The sequence below is a fragment of the Cupressus sempervirens genome, chromosome 1 (genome assembly GCF_028749045.1).
Source record: "Cupressus sempervirens isolate cs-2001-9-10 chromosome 1, ASM2874904v1, whole genome shotgun sequence".
NCBI lineage: Eukaryota > Viridiplantae > Streptophyta > Pinopsida > Cupressales > Cupressaceae > Cupressus > Cupressus sempervirens.
In genome coordinates, this window is record NC_143118.1 from 207483240 (window position 1) to 207501291 (window position 18052).

Here is an 18052-nt window from a genome sequence, read left to right on the forward strand (position 1 = left end):
GGTAATAAGAACTCTTCTTCCTATCTATGAAATTAGATTTTCAACTATTTAAGAGATGAGATCGTTGGAATTTACAAATGGGAAGATTTAATTCTGAGAGGGAGGGTGAATAAGAAATAACTACTTTTACCTTTTCAAAACCTTATTAGCTAGAAACATCTACATGCATCTCATTATCTAATAAACATGAAAGTAAAGACATGCATGCAAATAGATAACACAAGAATTTGGTAACCAAGAAACCCTCCAAAGTGAGAAGGTAAAACTGGGGTGGGGATGACATCCACAAAGTATCACTGCAGAAATATGTAATTGTTTAAGATTACAAAGTTTGACCACTTCCAATGGTTCTCCCTATGAAAGGCCTATCCTATTAGAAACTTTACACTGTGTTAAAAGTGACCTAGTTAAAAGATTTACAAATATTCACTTGGAATGTTACCCTATTAAACGATTTAGCACCGTGTTTAAAGTCTTACAAAATGGCTGTTAGACCAACCTATCATCATAAGATTTTATTCCTAACACAATGGATAGAGAGTATTAGAAAGTCTTGACTTGATGACTTGCAATCTTCAATTGTTGATTCCAGATCCTTGTTCTACTTTATCTGTTTTGATCCTTGCTTGATCTGATATGTCTCTCCTTGAAATTTTGATGCTCTGTTCTAATCAACTAAATTCTACAATGTTGCTCTTCCTTCTAAGTCTTTAAACACCCCTTTAAACTTTGCTATAATTCAGCCATACACTACTCATATACAGACACATAATGGGGTTTTGTCCTCCTTTTAAAGGCTTCAGAGACTTAATGTTAGGTATGAATCTACGATCAATATTCACTCTTCATTTCCTGCTCAATTCTTTCACTTTTCCTATTGGTTGAATGCCTTCTCCATTTTTCTTATTGGCCACATGTTGATTACATAGGTAATGTAAAAGATTTGATCTTATCTTCAAGATCCTTCTAGATTCACCTAAGTTGGCTCAAAAATGGTTTACATCTGAGTTTGTAAAGATACAAACTCATATGCTAATTCTATGTTGCTTGGCACTTACTAGTTACTAATGCTTGAAAAATATAGGAATTCTACCTCACTTGGCTCCTATATAAATTCTATTTTACTCAGCATCTATACTTTGCTCAGCACCTATAGTGACTCGGCATTAGTTATCACTCGGCACCTAAACTTTGCTTGGCACCTCAAGTTCTCTCAGCACCTATTGAATCTTTGGCTCGACACACATTATAGTTCAGCTTCTGTATTAAACTTGACATCAACTTAAGAATTGGTTAAGTGTGTTGACACTCAATTGTCAAAACCAATCTAAGACCAACAATCTCCCCCTTTGACATGAGTGAGAAAAACACTTAACTAAACATTATGGATCTTATCTTTATGAGTATAATACACATTTTGTTCAGCATATGTACAAAACTTCAAAAACTTGTTCAAAATTTTGTAAACCTCAAAAATTTGTAACTCCCCATGAGCTGATGTGCCATTTTTGTAACCAAAAACTCTTGTATTGAATGTGTCTCATATTGATGTGTCTGATACTCTTTGCCTTCTCATTCTGTTGTCTCTATTTCTACTCATTTGTACTCTCCCTTTGTTTCTGCTCCCCCTTTCACATCTTCTTGCAATTTTTACATCCTTTTGGCTGTATCTCCTTATTTCTTCTTCAAAATTGTGTTACATGAATATCTCCCCCTTTGGATATTCTTTATCACCTTCATCGAAGAATGCATTATCTTCCCCATTCTTATCATTCCCTATCTTTATCTCCCCCAAGATATTATATCTCCCCCTTTTTGACACTTATGTCAAAGGGTCCTAAGAATGAATAGAATATTTAGCCAAAAAGGTTTTATTTACCTCCATTATCATCTTCAGAGAAGCATCCCAATTGTCTAAGGAAATTTCTAGTGCTTTGTCCTAGATGGATGTCTCTACTGCAAGATGTACTAGGACTTCTAGGGTAGAAATATTGGGATCTTTCTTCAAAACATATTTTGGATTCATTCTAGAGCTCTGATTCTAGTACATGGACCATTTGGACACAATAGCTAGCTTTCTTTTGTCCTAGTTATTTTCAATGTAAATGGGATCACTGTGAATTGAGTGAGTGGGTGGACATATGGGATCCATATTTTATTACTTCATTATCTATCATACACTCTATCAAAAATAATGAGATGGAAAGTTCACTTGAGCATAACCATCTATTGAATCTTCTTTAGCTAGGACATGTCTTTGCATTGGTTGCACCACAAGGGAATGATGCGAAATTAGATTATTGGTTAGCACACTATGTAAGAGGTAAAAAAAGCTTTCACAACTGATCACAAATGATGATGGATTCACATATCCTACTAATTTAGTGGTTGTCACTGGAATATGGCTGCAAACATACATGCATAGAAGGAATAGAATTCCTACATTCAAAGACTATCAGAAGCACAAAATAATTCTCATATATTCACATCTTATTTTATCAAAAAATGTAAAGTTGTTAAAGCATCAAGGAAGACCAAAAGAAAAAGAACTTTTTACTATTACTAATGCTGATAATGAAGCCCTGTTGAAGATCCTAACTAGAGAGAGGACCCTACTGGAACACTTGATTAAGTATATTTACTTTATATGTTATTTTCTTCATAATGATTTAGTGAACTGATGATTATCTTGTTTAATACAATAAGTTCCTAATATTTTTAATTATATTGGAATGTAGGTACATCGTGAAGAGTAGCCATGCATGAAGATAAAATGCTAAATAAGGAGCAAAAATAAGAAAAACTATTCTATTTTTGACACTATGATTTTTGACAATACTTTTATTGACACTACGATTTTTGACAGTACTGTTTTTGACACTACAATTTTTGGTAGTTGTGTATTGATATAATAATGATGAAACACTTGATATATTCTAAATGTAAACTTTTTGATTTATTGTAAGAAAAAAAGATGATTTTACATATGCAATTTATGTGGTGGGACCTAAAAAATGATCATTTTAATACATACTAACACCAAACTTGCATTGTGCCAAATGCCAAAAACTTGAGAGAGGTAATAAATATTTTTTTTACTTTTAATAGTAACCCTAGGGATACCCTTGTTCCGACCACAGAGAGTCTCCATCATCTATGGCCACCCTGTATCGAGGAGTCTCAAAGGTGCTCTAAGTGCATTTCAAGGTTGATCTTCTGAGCGTCGTAACTCATAGCTCGTGAGGGATATCAATGAAATGTTGAATGCTATAGGATGATCATGCCAAGGCCTAAAATAACTTATCTCATTTCTAAAAGATTACATTCTATTTGGATTTAGCACAACGATCTTGTTCGATGCCAAAACTCACAATGTGCTTTATTTCATAGGTGCACCACAACATAATGTTTAAACTATTGGTCTTGGCATTGAATTGTCAGTGCCATTAGCTTTGGATGGATGGGTAAACCCTAGTGACACCCTTGTTCTAGCCACAGAGAGCCTCCATTTTTTGCAGCCACCCCATACCAAGGAGTCTCCAAGGAGCTCTAAGTGTGTTTCAAGGTGAATCTTTTGAGGGTCGTAACTCAGAGCTAGTGAGGGTTATCGATGAAACAATGAATGCTATAGGACGGTCATGCCAAGGCCTAAACTAACCTATATCATTTTTGAGAGATCACATTCTATTTGGATTCAGCATAGTGATCTCACTCGATGTCAAAACTTACAGTGTGCCTCAGTTCATAGGTGCACCACAGGATAATTTTAAAACCACTAATCTTAGCATCGAATGGGCGAGTGCACCCTAGTGACAACCTTGTTCTAGCCGCAAAGAGCCTCCATCATTCACAGCCACCCTATATCGAGGAATTTCTAAGGTGATCTAAGTATGTTTCAAGGTAAATCTTCCAAGGGTCATAACTCAAAGCTCTTGAGGGCTATCAATGAACCTATCTCACTTTCAAGAGATCACATTCTATTTGGATTCAGCACAACGATCTTGCTCGATGCCAAAACTCGAAGTGTGCCTCAGTTCATAGCTACACCACAACATAACTCTGAAATTTCTAATCTTGGCATTGAATCATTAGTGCCATTAGCTTTGGATGGGTGGCTGAACCCTAGTGACACCCTTGTTCTAGCATCGAAGAGCCTCCATCATCCACAGCCACCCCATACCAAGTAGTCTCCAAGGTACTCTGAGTGCATTTTGAGGTTGATCTCATGAGGGTCATAACTCAAATCTTGTGAGCGCTATTGATGAAATGTTAAATTCTATAGGATGGTCATGTTGAGGCCTAAAATAGCCTATCTCATTTTTGAAAGATCACATTCTATTTGGATTTAGCACAACAATCTCGCTCGATGCCAAAACTTGCAGTGTGCCTCAATTCATAGGTGCACCACAATTTAACTTTGAAACTACTGATCTTGGCATCAAGTCATTAGTGCCATTAGCTCTAGATGGGCAGGTGAACCCTAGTGACACCCTTATTCCAGCTATAGAGAGCTTCCATCATCTGCAACCACCCTGTACCAAGGAGTCTCTAAGGTGCTCTAAGTGCATTTCAAGGTCGACCTTCCAAGGGTCATAACTTAGAGCTTGTGAGTGCTATCAATGAAATTTAGAATGCTACAAGACTATCATGCTGAGGCCTAAAGCAATCTATCTCATTTTTGAGAGATCACATTCCATTTGGATTCAGTATAATGATCTTGCAAGATGCCAAAACTCACAGTATATTTGAGCTCATAGGTACACCATAGCATAACTTTGAAACCGCTAATCTTCACATATAATCATCAGTGCCATTAGCTCTATATGGGTGGGTGAACCCTAGTGACACCTTTGTTCCAACTATGGAGAGCATCCATCGTTCGCGCTCACCCCTTATCGAGGAGTCTCGAAGGTGCTCTAAGTGCATTTTAAGGTTTATCTTCCAAGGGTCATAACTTAGAGCTTGTTAGGGCTATCAATGAAATTTCAAGTGCTATAGGAAAGACATCCCAAGGCCTAAAGTAATTTATCTCATCTTTGAGAGATCAGATTCTATTTGGATTTGGAACAGTGATCTCACTCGATGCCAAAACTCATAGTGTGCCTCAGTTCATAGGTGCACCACAACGTAACTTGGGAACTTCTTATCTTGGCATCAAATTGTTAGCACCATTAGCTTTGAATGGGTGGGTGAACCCTAGTGACACCCTTTTTCCAGCCACGAAGAGCCTCCATCATTTGTGGCAACCTAGTACCGAGGAGTCTCCAAGGTGCTCTAAGTGCATTTCAAGGTTGATCTTCTGAGGGTCATAACTCAGAGCTCGTGAGGGGTATTGATGAAACATTGAATACTATAGGATGGTCATGCCAAGGCCTAAAATAACCTATCTCATTTTTTAGAAATCACATTCCATTTGGATTTAACACAGCGATCTCACTCGATGCCAAAACTTACAACGTGCCTTAGTTCATAGGTGCACCATGGTGTAGCTTTGAAACCATTGATCTTGGCATTGAATCATCAATTCCATTAGCTATATATGGGTGGGTGAACCCTAGTGACACCCTTGTTCTAGCAGTAGAGAGCCTCCATCATCCGCGGCCACCCCATACTGAGGAGTCTCGAAGGTGCTCTAAGTGTGTTTCGAGGTCAATCTCCTGAGGGTCATAACTTGGAGCTCATGACAGCTATCAATAAAACATCAAATGCTTTAGGATATTCATGTTGACACCTAAAATAACCTATCTCATTTTTGAGAGATAACATTCTGCTTGGATTTGACACAACAATCTCGCTTGATGCCTAAACTTGTAGTGTGCCTCAGTTCATAGGTGCACCATAGCATAACTTTGAAACCGCTGGTCTTGGCATCAATTCATTAGTTCCATTAGCTCTAGATGGGTGGGCGAACACTAGTTACACCCTTATTCCAGCTGTAGAGAGCCTCCATCATCCGCGGCCACCTCATACCGAGGAGTCTCCAGGGTGCTCTAAGTGCATTTCGAGGTCAATTTTTTGAAGGTCATAACTCAGAGCTGGTGAGGGCTATTGATAAAATGTAGAATTCTATAGGATATTCATGTTGATTCTTAAAATAATCTATCTCATTTTTGACAAATTAGATTTCGTTTGGATTTGGCACAGCGATCACACTCGATGCTAAAACTCGCAGTGTGCCTCAGTTCATAGGTGCACCAAAGCATAACTTTAAAGCTATTGGTATTGGCATTGAATCATCAACACTATTGGCTCCATATGAATGGGTGAAACCTAGTAACACCCTTGTTCTGGTAGTGTAGAGCCTCCATCATCTCTGGCTGCCCCGTATCGAGGAGTCTCCAAGGTGCTCTAAGTGCTTATCAAGGTCAATCTTTCAAGGTTCATAACTAGGAGCTCAATCAGGCTATCGATAATGCCTTACCAAGTTTGGTGAACTTGTCTAATTAAGCATTTAAAGTTATAGCAAAAAAATTTCAAAATTACAAAAGTTGCAAAATTGCAATTTTGCAACTTTTTCTTGCAAAGTGAAAATGAGTGCAAAGAGTTAGTTAGGGGTTTGAGCATGACCATACAAGGTTGGAAACACATATATAAGGTATGAAATGATAGAATGTATTAATGAATCCATTTTACATAGTGATAGAATGCATTACTCAATGGTTGGATTGAGGAAATGAAGTATGGTTCAAAAGTTATGAATAATTGTGTTTGGGTCTATACAAAGGAAGAAGGTATGTTTTGGATGATTTCGTTCCTAAATTTTATTAAGTGGATCAATATGGGTAATCTGATCAATGTGATAAATGTATATATGTTATCCATATGTATATGATATTGGGGAACCAAGTTAAAAAGGTTTGATCCAATCAAGTCTCTTAAGTTGGGATATTTTGAGGTTATGTTGAAATTGAAAAGTTGTAGTATGAGGATAGTAACAAAGTGAAGAGCTAGTTATCAAAGATTATGAGTCTAGGATGAGTTCATGGTTGGGAATAGAATCTATGGTTGAGAAGTGGAGTCCTTAAGTGTGTTGATATTAGATTTGAAGCCAAGAGTTAGTTTCAAGGTTGAAGGTGGAGTTTAAATTAGATTTGGGGTTATGTGAACCTTGTGTAGGAGGTTAACAAGTGTGTCTATGTCATGATAGCACTTCAAATTAAATATTGCATCAAAATTTCATAATAAAGGTTGTTAAAATGCTATTCAAAAATTATTGGATTTGAATCGAATATAAGAAACATGATCAAAATTAATGATATTCCATAAACATGAAAAATACACATAATCCATGATAAATTGAAAAATACTAGATACTAAATTAATATGTATATCATTGTGCACATAAGTGACAAAAATATCTATCAAAATACATGTATCCATAGACAAATTGCACAAGTATATATCAAATTTTATGTATCCATAGACAAAATACACAAATATATATGAAAATACATAGATCCATATAGAAAATGTGGCTGATCATGCCATCAGAATGTGTATAATATCAACATTTCTATAAAAAAAGTAGCATATGCCATCTCAAAATGTCTCATGATGCATCCTATGACAACTATACTATCTTAGGCTACTAGTGGATGACCAAAATGCAACCTCTTTGCTAGACTAGGTAGATTAGATGCCTCCTACATAAACAAAAAAGGAAAACCCAAAGTTAGACTACTAAATTTATATGATTCTTTGTATCTAACATTGAATTACTCAAATGCATAATGATATTTTTTTAATGAAGATTTATACTATTAATCTTTCATCATAAATACCTCTCTCATCGACCTCTTGTGCTAGTCAGGAGTCCTCTCGTATACCATTGGCAATGCTTGTACCTCATTGATTGTGGCCTATGTATGTCCAAATATGTTTATTAGATGAATCTATAACTTAAAATATAACATTATAATTCATAGTATGCTAAATTTATAACATATAATCAAGAATTCAAACTACAACTTACTAGTGTAGGCTCATCCTTAAGATATAGTGGCTGCATCATCAAAGATACAAAACTCTCTCATCCAACCTTGTGTGCATTAGGAGTTTCCTATGAGATACAAAATACTAGTTGTTAATATCATAGAAGTTAGTTTTGAATTTATTTATGAAAATAAGGAAAATAAAAAATAAAAGATACTTATACATACAATGGGGTTCTCAGTGTGAATGTAAATGCTTGAGCATCTATGACATGGAATCTACATGGACTCATCGCCAGTAGCCATACCCTATACAATAAAGAATGGAATTAAATTTCATTACTAAAAACATTTTACAAGAATGCATTGGTATCTAATCAAATAGAAACTACCTAGTTACCTTTCCTTTGTCAATGGGTCCTGGCTCATCCCCTGCACTTTAGGAGGGCGGGAGACATCAATATGGGGGACAAAAGTGCTAGTTTTCTTTTGCTAGGAAGAGGTTCTATCTTGATAAGCTCCTAATCATATACCCATGTTGGGCTTCATGCTCAAATAATTCACCTTGAGGGCTAATACAAATTATACATACATTTTTCTAAGGAAATAAAATGGCACCTCTAAATTGCTATGGGAGCATTTAATCAATAGTTTGGGCCTTTTGCGGTTGACTGGTAAACTAATTTTTAGGTTCACAAAAAGTGCAACCAAATCATCTTTACTTATATTGAGGGCCACAACCTCATCATAGTCCAACCCATCACCAAACATATCATGCATTTCCTCATGCCAACGAAGAGCGGCATTTTGTTCCTTGGTAAGTGTTTCAATGTTATCCACTATGGTGTTTAACATGGATAACATAGGAGCCAATGTGGGTATAGTATTATATGTTGTTTGCAAAGCCCTCAATTCAATGAGATTTTCAAATATCAAATCCTAGTTTCAAGGGGAGTTTCAAGAGGGTAAAGGATCATTTGGTGGATGATTTTGAGGGGGCACTGGATCATTTGGTGGGGGGTTACAAGGAACAATATTCCTTGCCTCAATATCATCATTTTAGTCAGCCATACCTATTTATTTGCAAAACATAATTTATATTAAAAAAATCCTAAATTTTAACAATTTCTATCAAAAAAAACCTAAATTTTAACAAATTCAGTTAAAACTAACAAATTTATAATAAAATTTAATAAATTTATAATAAAATAGATTGAAAAAATTAAAAAAACCTAAAGTCACTTACCTTATTGTGTATCCATTTCACAATCGAATATTTGAGCCAAAAACGTGAATAACACTATCGAAATTGTAACCCTTAGATTTTGTCTTTTTAAATAATAGCATAGTTATCAGGTATCTGATTTGCTATCAGATAGCTGATATTATTAGATATCTAATTTGATATTGAATATCAAATAATATCATGTATCTAATATCAAATCAAATACTTGATAAGGCTTGGGGCCTACTTTTTTAGCTTTTGTATTAGGATGGGTGGAAAAAAGTTAGAGCAAATTTTGAAATGCTTTTAGACATTTTCAAGCTCTCTCTTTTCACATCACCACTTTTTTGCACAGTATGATCCTACACATACCCAACAATGCAAGTAAAATCCCACCATACTCATCCCTCACATTATAAAAACACACACATACTACAATATGTAAGAATTTTATATATACAAGCAATAAAAAAAGGATATAACCATGGAAATGGAGGACCTACCTTCACAAAGATTGTGACAATGAATTTTGAGATGAGCTAAATCCTCTCCTTCCTTCAATTCCAAACTTGACTTCTCTAAACGTAGAGAATGGGTGAACACCTTCCAACTCTTAAAGGGGACTCTAAATATCCTCAAAAATTATCTACCCAAAATAGTAATAACTCATAAACTTGTCTCTAAGCATCTTATGGTCTTCCACATGCCCCTATCATAAAGGCAACCTTTTGAAAGAGTGAAAACTTGAGTAATGTCATGGATGATATCCATTTTCATAAAAAAAGGAAATTCAGATATTTCTAAGGTCATAAATATTCCTAGAAAGTTCTAGAAAGGTGGAAAAGGTTCCTAAACCATACACATACCACTTGGGCTTTTGAATTACATTAAATTTGGCTTCTAGGTTCAATTTAAGACCTATACAAGTGGATGAAATATTTGGTCTTCAAAAATCTAAAGGATGCAACCTTTCTACTAAACCATAATAAAGGGAAACTAATTTAGTTTACTAACTAAAATAGTCTTAGGTTAATGGGTTACTTTTCTAACCCTAATCGACATTTCAATATAGTTATGCATATAACCAGTGTCGAGTGACACCATTAGATTTACTTTTACATAAAATTTCACATTTGAAAAAATATAGAGTGATAAACACACATTTAGATTATGATACAAAATAAACACTTGACAATGAGGCTTGAATCACTTTATTGGATTCAACCTTAGTCTTATAGTTTCCATAGAGGGTCAATTACCAATTCTTTGATTAGTTCCATGGTTAATTATCCTACACACTCAATTCAAATATCAGTAATTCAAAAATATCACATTCATATATTTAACCAAATTTACATAATCACATTGATCAAAATATTAAAATTTCATTTAAATAACCTTTCTTATTTTTGCACACATATTTAACCATCACTAATGTCATAATTGAATCATCATAACATATTCATTAGTTTGAATTAAAATATTTTTATTAATCATCATAATGCATATGCACACCCAAAATATCATAAACATCATCAATAAAACATACTAAACTATCTAAATGCATATATCCTAATCAACAATGTACCGTAATTAACATCATCATCATAAGGTGAAACACCTCATATCATCATTAGTACAAATCAATGTTTAAATAGTCAAACAATGTGGTATGTCTTGAATCACAAGGTATCAAAACATGAATGTATAACCTCTTGTTCAAGATACCCTAATAAACTTAATATATCGTGATGTTATTGCAATATTTAAAATCAAGCTACTCAAGAAGACTTCTAGTGAGTTGACAATTTTTTTTTTCAGATTTCCAATGATTCATAGATGGTAAGTATTAAGTTATATTATTGCAAAAGTTATCAAATCATTCTACATAAGATAGTTAGAATTATCATAATGTCCTCTACATGGTTCCAAGACATAAACATGAAAATAATGTAACATTGTCCTGTGCATACATCCATTCAAATATCCTATAAATGATTTAACAGAGAAATTCATATTTAAATAAATACAATTGAGGAGGGATCTTACATGATATATGTGACTTTAAAATTATATATTGGTGAAATACGAACATGAAAAAATAGAAATATTATTTTATATTTTGAAATTGAAATTATTAATTTAATTAATAGTTAAAGGGATAGAAAATATGAGGAGAAATGAGAGGAGAGGGGAAGGGGACATAATGAGTAAAATGAATAATGGAATGAAAAAAGTATAGATATAGAGGTGAAAATCTTAATAGAGATAAAAATAGATAGGATAACATACATAGAGAAAGAGTGTGTAGATATGTGAATCAAAATCAAAAAGTAAAGTTAGAAATAGTTACAAAGAGTTAAATGGGAAGAAAGATGAAGAGACAAAATCATAAATAAATAAGATGATAGATGGATGGATTAATAGACAAACATACACACAAGTATATAAACAAAGAAGATCAAACAGAAATAAAGAAAATGGGCCTACTATTACTTTTTATAAGAAATAACCTAATTATGTTTTTAATATAAAAATATACGGGGTTTACAAATCCTAAAATACTTGTATTTATGTTGAAGCCTAATTCACATGCTAGAGAGGGAAGAAATTAAAAATTATCATCAACTTTCTACATCAATCATACAAAAATGTCATTTAACATACATAAAATTATCAACATAACCCTTGCAAATCAAAGCATCAAATTATTAGTCCTTTTAAGCCATGAAACTAGATGGATTATTTTGTTGATGCGACCACCAATTCTAAAATGAATTGTAAGTATAGTAAGGGTGTGGTCCCATGAGGGTTGCTATAGGATCTATTTTTATGGAGCGGGTGGTTGCATGAAACCAAAAAAAGTTTTTCTATAGGATTATTTATAATCTTCTCCTAAATAATAGTAGCTCCTACTTTTTAGAGTGTAAATTTGAGCAAGTGGAAAAGGTGGGGGGATATAAATTACTCCACCACTTAGGCATTTCTTTTGCCACTTGTCAATTTTACACCAGTTTCTATTTCATTATCAATATTTTTAAAAAATTTATTTATTTAGTAAGTGAGAGAAAATTTTTATATAAAAATAAATAATGAGACCACTTGCTTCCATAAATTATGTGGCTTAAACTTTTCAAGATTAACTTTACTACAAAATTCATAGGACCTTTTGCTTTAAAATAATCTTCAAAAATCTCTAGACCACCACTACTTTTTTTAAGGAAGCTCCCCTCCATGGGAACGCACCCTAAGGTGCTGGCTAATCTCAGACAAAATGCACCAAAGACAAAAAAAAGTCAAACATGATTCTTTTCTAGTTTCATGAAAAGACAACAAAAATTTCTCAAAAAATTTGTTGTTTTCAATCACAAAATATACATATCATAAAGATCAAATGTTGAAAATTTCAAAAAAAATCATTGTAATTTTAAAAAAAAAAAATCAATGATGCAATTTCTAGGGAGTATAGTTGCGTCCACACACTAATAAGACTAATACTAACTCCTTTCCAACAACCATGAATCTAGAACAGAAGTAAGATTACAAATTCTTGCAAGTATAATAGTGAGACTAATACTAGCTTCTATCGAAGAACCACAAAACCAAAACTAGAATAAGACTATGAATTCTTCCAAGTACAATAATGGACTGATAGTACCTTCTTTCAAACAACCACGACATGAAATCAGATGGATTATTCTACTCATGAATATCAACTTTAAAACCAATACAAATTCTTGGGAGCACATCAATAAGATTAATGCTAGCTCTTTTTGAACAACTTTAATATATATTCTAAAAATCAACATGAAACCACCATACAAATTCTTGAAAGTAGGGTAATGAGATTGGTGCTAATTCCTTTATAAAAACCAAAAAATTGGATAATTTCAAATTGAAGTGCAATCAATCAGCAATGACCAACTTGCTACTTCTGAGGGAAGGAAAGGTGGAGGAGTCCAACCCTGAAAACTGGTCTTCTCTGGAGTCCCATTTACCACCATTAACTGGCTACACTAAAATAAAATTACTTGGGTTTAAGTTGGGTCTTCTACCATTGCATGCAAATGTGACAACAAATTCATTGGTCTCTCACACAAAATAGTCATGGAAGAACAATGGGACACTAATCTCTCCCTATTACATTCCTAGAAACCAAATTGAGGCTGAAAACACAGACAGAGCCCAAAACCATAAAAAAAATCAAAGACTAGACATAGGTTACATTAATAGAAAAAAATAGATAGAGATACAAACAATCTCCCCCTTTGATATTAGTGGAATTCTTCTTTTCATGATTACATTGTTAAAATGATAATATGAGTACTCCCCCTAAGCTCATGACTTAGTCATAATAGAACTACAAAAATTTGACTTATGCTCAATTGAAAATAATGTATCAATACATATATGCACATGACTCTAAGTAGTCTAATTATTTTAGTGTCATGCCCTATTTTCCTTCTAAATTATGAACTTTGATAGCTTGAATGTTAATTCATTCTAACTCTTCTAATCATTACATCCCATCTTTACTTTGTTTTTACCTCCATTCAAAATATGTAATCATCATTACATTTCCCCTTTATTCGTCACTTATGTCTTCTGCTGGAGTTGAATGGGTGGACTCAAACCATATTTCTCAATAAATGGTTTATGAACTTGGTTGATCATGGAAAGTGCATGATCCCAAGTAGTTTTTTCTAATTCTAAAATGTGATTTTGCAACTCTATTCTAGCTGCCAAATCAATTAAACTATGAACAACTAAAAGATTATGATCATCATGAATAAGATCTTGTGCTGACTTTAACTCTCATTGCATAACCTCTAAGTGAGGTATCAACATAGATCGGATGGAGATCAACTTTGATCTCATGCTTCTATCATCTACTTGAAGCTCAGCCAATTTTCCTTAAGCATTCAATAACTTAATATAATTTAGGGAGCTAGATTTAGCTAAATATAAAATAATGCTCCTTGTTCTCTACATATCAGCCTTAATTTGCTAGATATTTACCTTAAGATCATTGGTGAACATCAACACATTACACAAAATATATTATAAATGTTGCATTTTCTGTATAAGTTTCATTGTATTATGTACATGTTCTTGCAATTGAACTTTCTATTCAGCAATGATTGTTGAAACTTTTTCCACAAGTTCCTTATTCTCAAATTTCTTGGTTGACCAAGCCATCAATCTCTCATTTTTTTCTATATCTCCAATACCTTTTTTTTAATAATTGGTACAAGCTGGGAAATGATTGGGGCTTTCCCATCAAAATTTTGTATATAAAAAATCTCTACAAAAATTTACTTAACATCATATAATATTTTCCTTTGTTGATATACTCTTCTTAGTTCTTCTTGTTTCTTCTTCTTAGCCAATATTTATTGCAACAAAATTGTCTATTTAAGAGTGAGATTTTCCGAATCCAATTGTGGCATCTCAATGACTTCATCTTGACTAACTTCAATATATAGAGAGTTATTCTTTACTGTTTTCCCTTTGCAAGTTGAAGGAGTAATACTACTCGATGCTACTTTGAGAGATGATGATGGGGTATTACCACTCAATATTTCTTGTATATCAATGCTAGATAGAATAATTGTAGCAATTGACACTATTTTGTTTTCCTCAATTCGAGGTTCTAACACATTTGTTCCTTCATGACCTTTGGTAGAGATTTTTACACTTATGTCCTTGTTTGTTTCCTTTGTCTATTGCTCCTCCTTGTCTGCATCTAAGGGCTTCTCTTACTCAACAACTTGAGTATCATGGGTGTTGGCATGAATTAGTAAAATGATGCCATTGGCCTCGGGACACTTGAACTCATATCATCACTCTGATCATCCTAAATGGTAACTATCTGAATCTCTTTCTCTTGTTTCACTTCTTTAGTTACAAGACCAAAAGCACTTTTCCATAATAACTCATCCTACTACACTACAAATTTAATATTATTTGGTAGAATCATAAAAGTGCTTCCTTTTTCTCCTTTAATAAATGAGACATAACCTTGGCTAATGTGTCTTCTCTAATAACTTTCTCTTCTAATGATGCATGTTTCCATCTTTTATTTAATTTATTATACAAATCAATCAAAATATTATTCTCTACTTCATTAGAAGTCAATTTATAAGTTTCCATCATATCTATCATGTAGCCTCCTCCTCTTTTGTTCTATCATCACTATCCATCATATCATATTTTATAAATCTAAAACTATATAAGCCTAAAAAGCTTCTTAGGTCAACACATACCTCATTCATATTCTTCTCTCTTCTAGGTACTATGATTGGTTTATCAAATTTTGTCATCTATGTATCATCTTTTTCAACTTCTTTAATGTTTACCATTCTCGTCCTCTTTGGCTAGCTCTCAAGGGCTTGTGATTTCTTCCTCTATCCACTACATGTGCTTGGTGTACTAATTTTTACTACTCCTTTCCTTTCAGATGGCTCAACTTATGTTACTACTACCTTGGTCCTTGGTTTGGTTGGTGGTGGAGGAGAGAGGAGTTCCACTACTATCTTCTTTACAACTTTCTTTACTTTGGGCTTGACAGACTTAGCCTTCTCAACGGGTGGTGCAAATACAACTAGGTTTTACCCTCATCTCCTTCTTCTTCCTCATCTTCATCACCATTATCCTTTTCTTCACCTTCACCAAGACCTTGAGTGAGCTAAAAAGATCCCTTGCCTTTTCCATGGGTGCCTAGCTTTGCCTCTAGATCTTCAATCATTTTATTTCTTTTCATTTTGTTAGAAGCTATTTTGATGTCAATAGTTATTCTTGGATTAGCTTCTTCATATTTTCCAAAGAATTAGCTTCAATGCTAACCTTTTCTTTTGATAATTCAATGTATCACTATCAACCTTATAATCAAATTCTTGTAGCCATGTCTTCCTTGGTTTCATTTCCTACAAAAATGTATTATCTATTTCCACTAAAAAGCATACATCATTGTAATGTTTCATTACTAATATTTTGGTATTCTGATTCTCATCCTCGTTCTCTATTTAAATTATTCAAAATATGTAGGCATGACATTTTCAAAATTCTCTCCTAATTGAGTTATGTTTTCATTGATTTGCCTTGTCACTAATTTTTCTTATTCCCAATCAATATTTCCAATACTAGGAAAATACTATTAAATGTAAAAGAAAATACACACGATAAGTGATCCAAAATTACATGTAGAATTCTTTTACTTCCTGATAGATATCAGGTTCTTTGCTATTTGGAGTTTCTGTAGCTCGATAAGATCATATTCATGATCTTTCATGATAATCTTCCATGTCTGGTCAACTACCATACACAAAACACATCTCAATCTACTTGATTGATAGAATTTGTGAGAAATTACTCTCCTTGAAAATTAAATTAATGGATAAGAAAATTTTGAGATACACAACCCTTTTCCATTCCACTCGGCTCTTGTATTAGCCTCTATTTCCTCATGACTCACACATTGCATTGCCTTCTTATCTAGGGTGGGATAACTAGTAACCTTGTGAATCATTTTATTAGTTACCTCAATTGGTCCATTGTGTAGCCATAATTTCATATCGTGAATTGTTCTTAGTACAAATTTTCTCCATTCGATCTTAAATTTTCTTGGAAAATCTAGGGCACAAGTTAACCCTTCCCTTTAAATAATTTTGAATTCATCCTTCAGAACTCATTCAACACACAATTTGTCATATGCCTCTCAAATCTCATAATCAACAACTTCTCCAATATTGGAAATGTAGAAACTTTGCACATCATGTATCATGATTACCTTAGGTGGTATCGAAGATAACACACCCATTGAGTTAACTTATATCATGATCTCAGGAATAGCATGAAATTTAGGTGGAGGATAGGTGTCACTCCTTACTAATTGAATGATACTAACCTCTATTCCTTGGCTCTTTCCTTTAGATGAAGTTGTCTTTTTTATGTTAGGTTTTATAAACTTCTTCTCTTTGGATAACTTGACCCCACTCAAATCCTCACTTGATGAAGCTTCTATCTCAAATTCACTCTTTAACTGCCTTAGGATCTATTTTGTAAATCACTCAAATTGCTCTTTTGCTCTCGTAATCTGTATGTAAGTTGCAAAATAATGCTTTGAAATATTGATATATAATTCCTTCTACTTGATTTATGGTCTACATTAATGTTGTGTACTCAGGTAGGTGGAAGCTAGTTGTAGTAGTTGATGTTATGCCTTTGTACCAAGTCCTCACTATACACATCGGTCTCTTCCACCTAACTCAGTCTATACAACAATTTATCTTCTAAAGTAATCAGTCCATATTGCAATGCTCATTCAATATAGTGAATTTTATTGATGTTCAACAATGTCTATACAAATTATTACTTCAAGTGCTAGTCCCTTCATAAATTTGATCTTATGCATCTTTATTTATGAAAATATGAACTTTAGCTTATTTTATGTTAGGAACTAATATACAATATATAAATTAAATATGCATTTCCTTACATACCTTTCTTTCTTAGTTTCAAATTATATGATAACCTCCTCTATTAGATTGGGTGATCTCAACTCTACTATTTCCATCTTCTACCTTTTCCTTCCATGTATGATTCATCTCTATCCTTTTTAGATCAATGCCTACTTTTCCTTTCTCCTTGGTGTTATTGTGATTTGCTAGTACTTGGCTCCTACAATTTTTTCTCAAATGTCCAAGCTTGTGACATTTAGAAGATACATTTTTAGGTGCATGGTTCTACCTTTCATTAGTCCAATAGGATTTTTTCTGTGATCTACATTCATATCCACCATGTGAATACTTTTAACAATTGTAACAATAGCCTTCAAATCTAGGTGAAGTATATTAATTCTTCATTCTTGATCTACACTAATGTAATTGATGTCCTT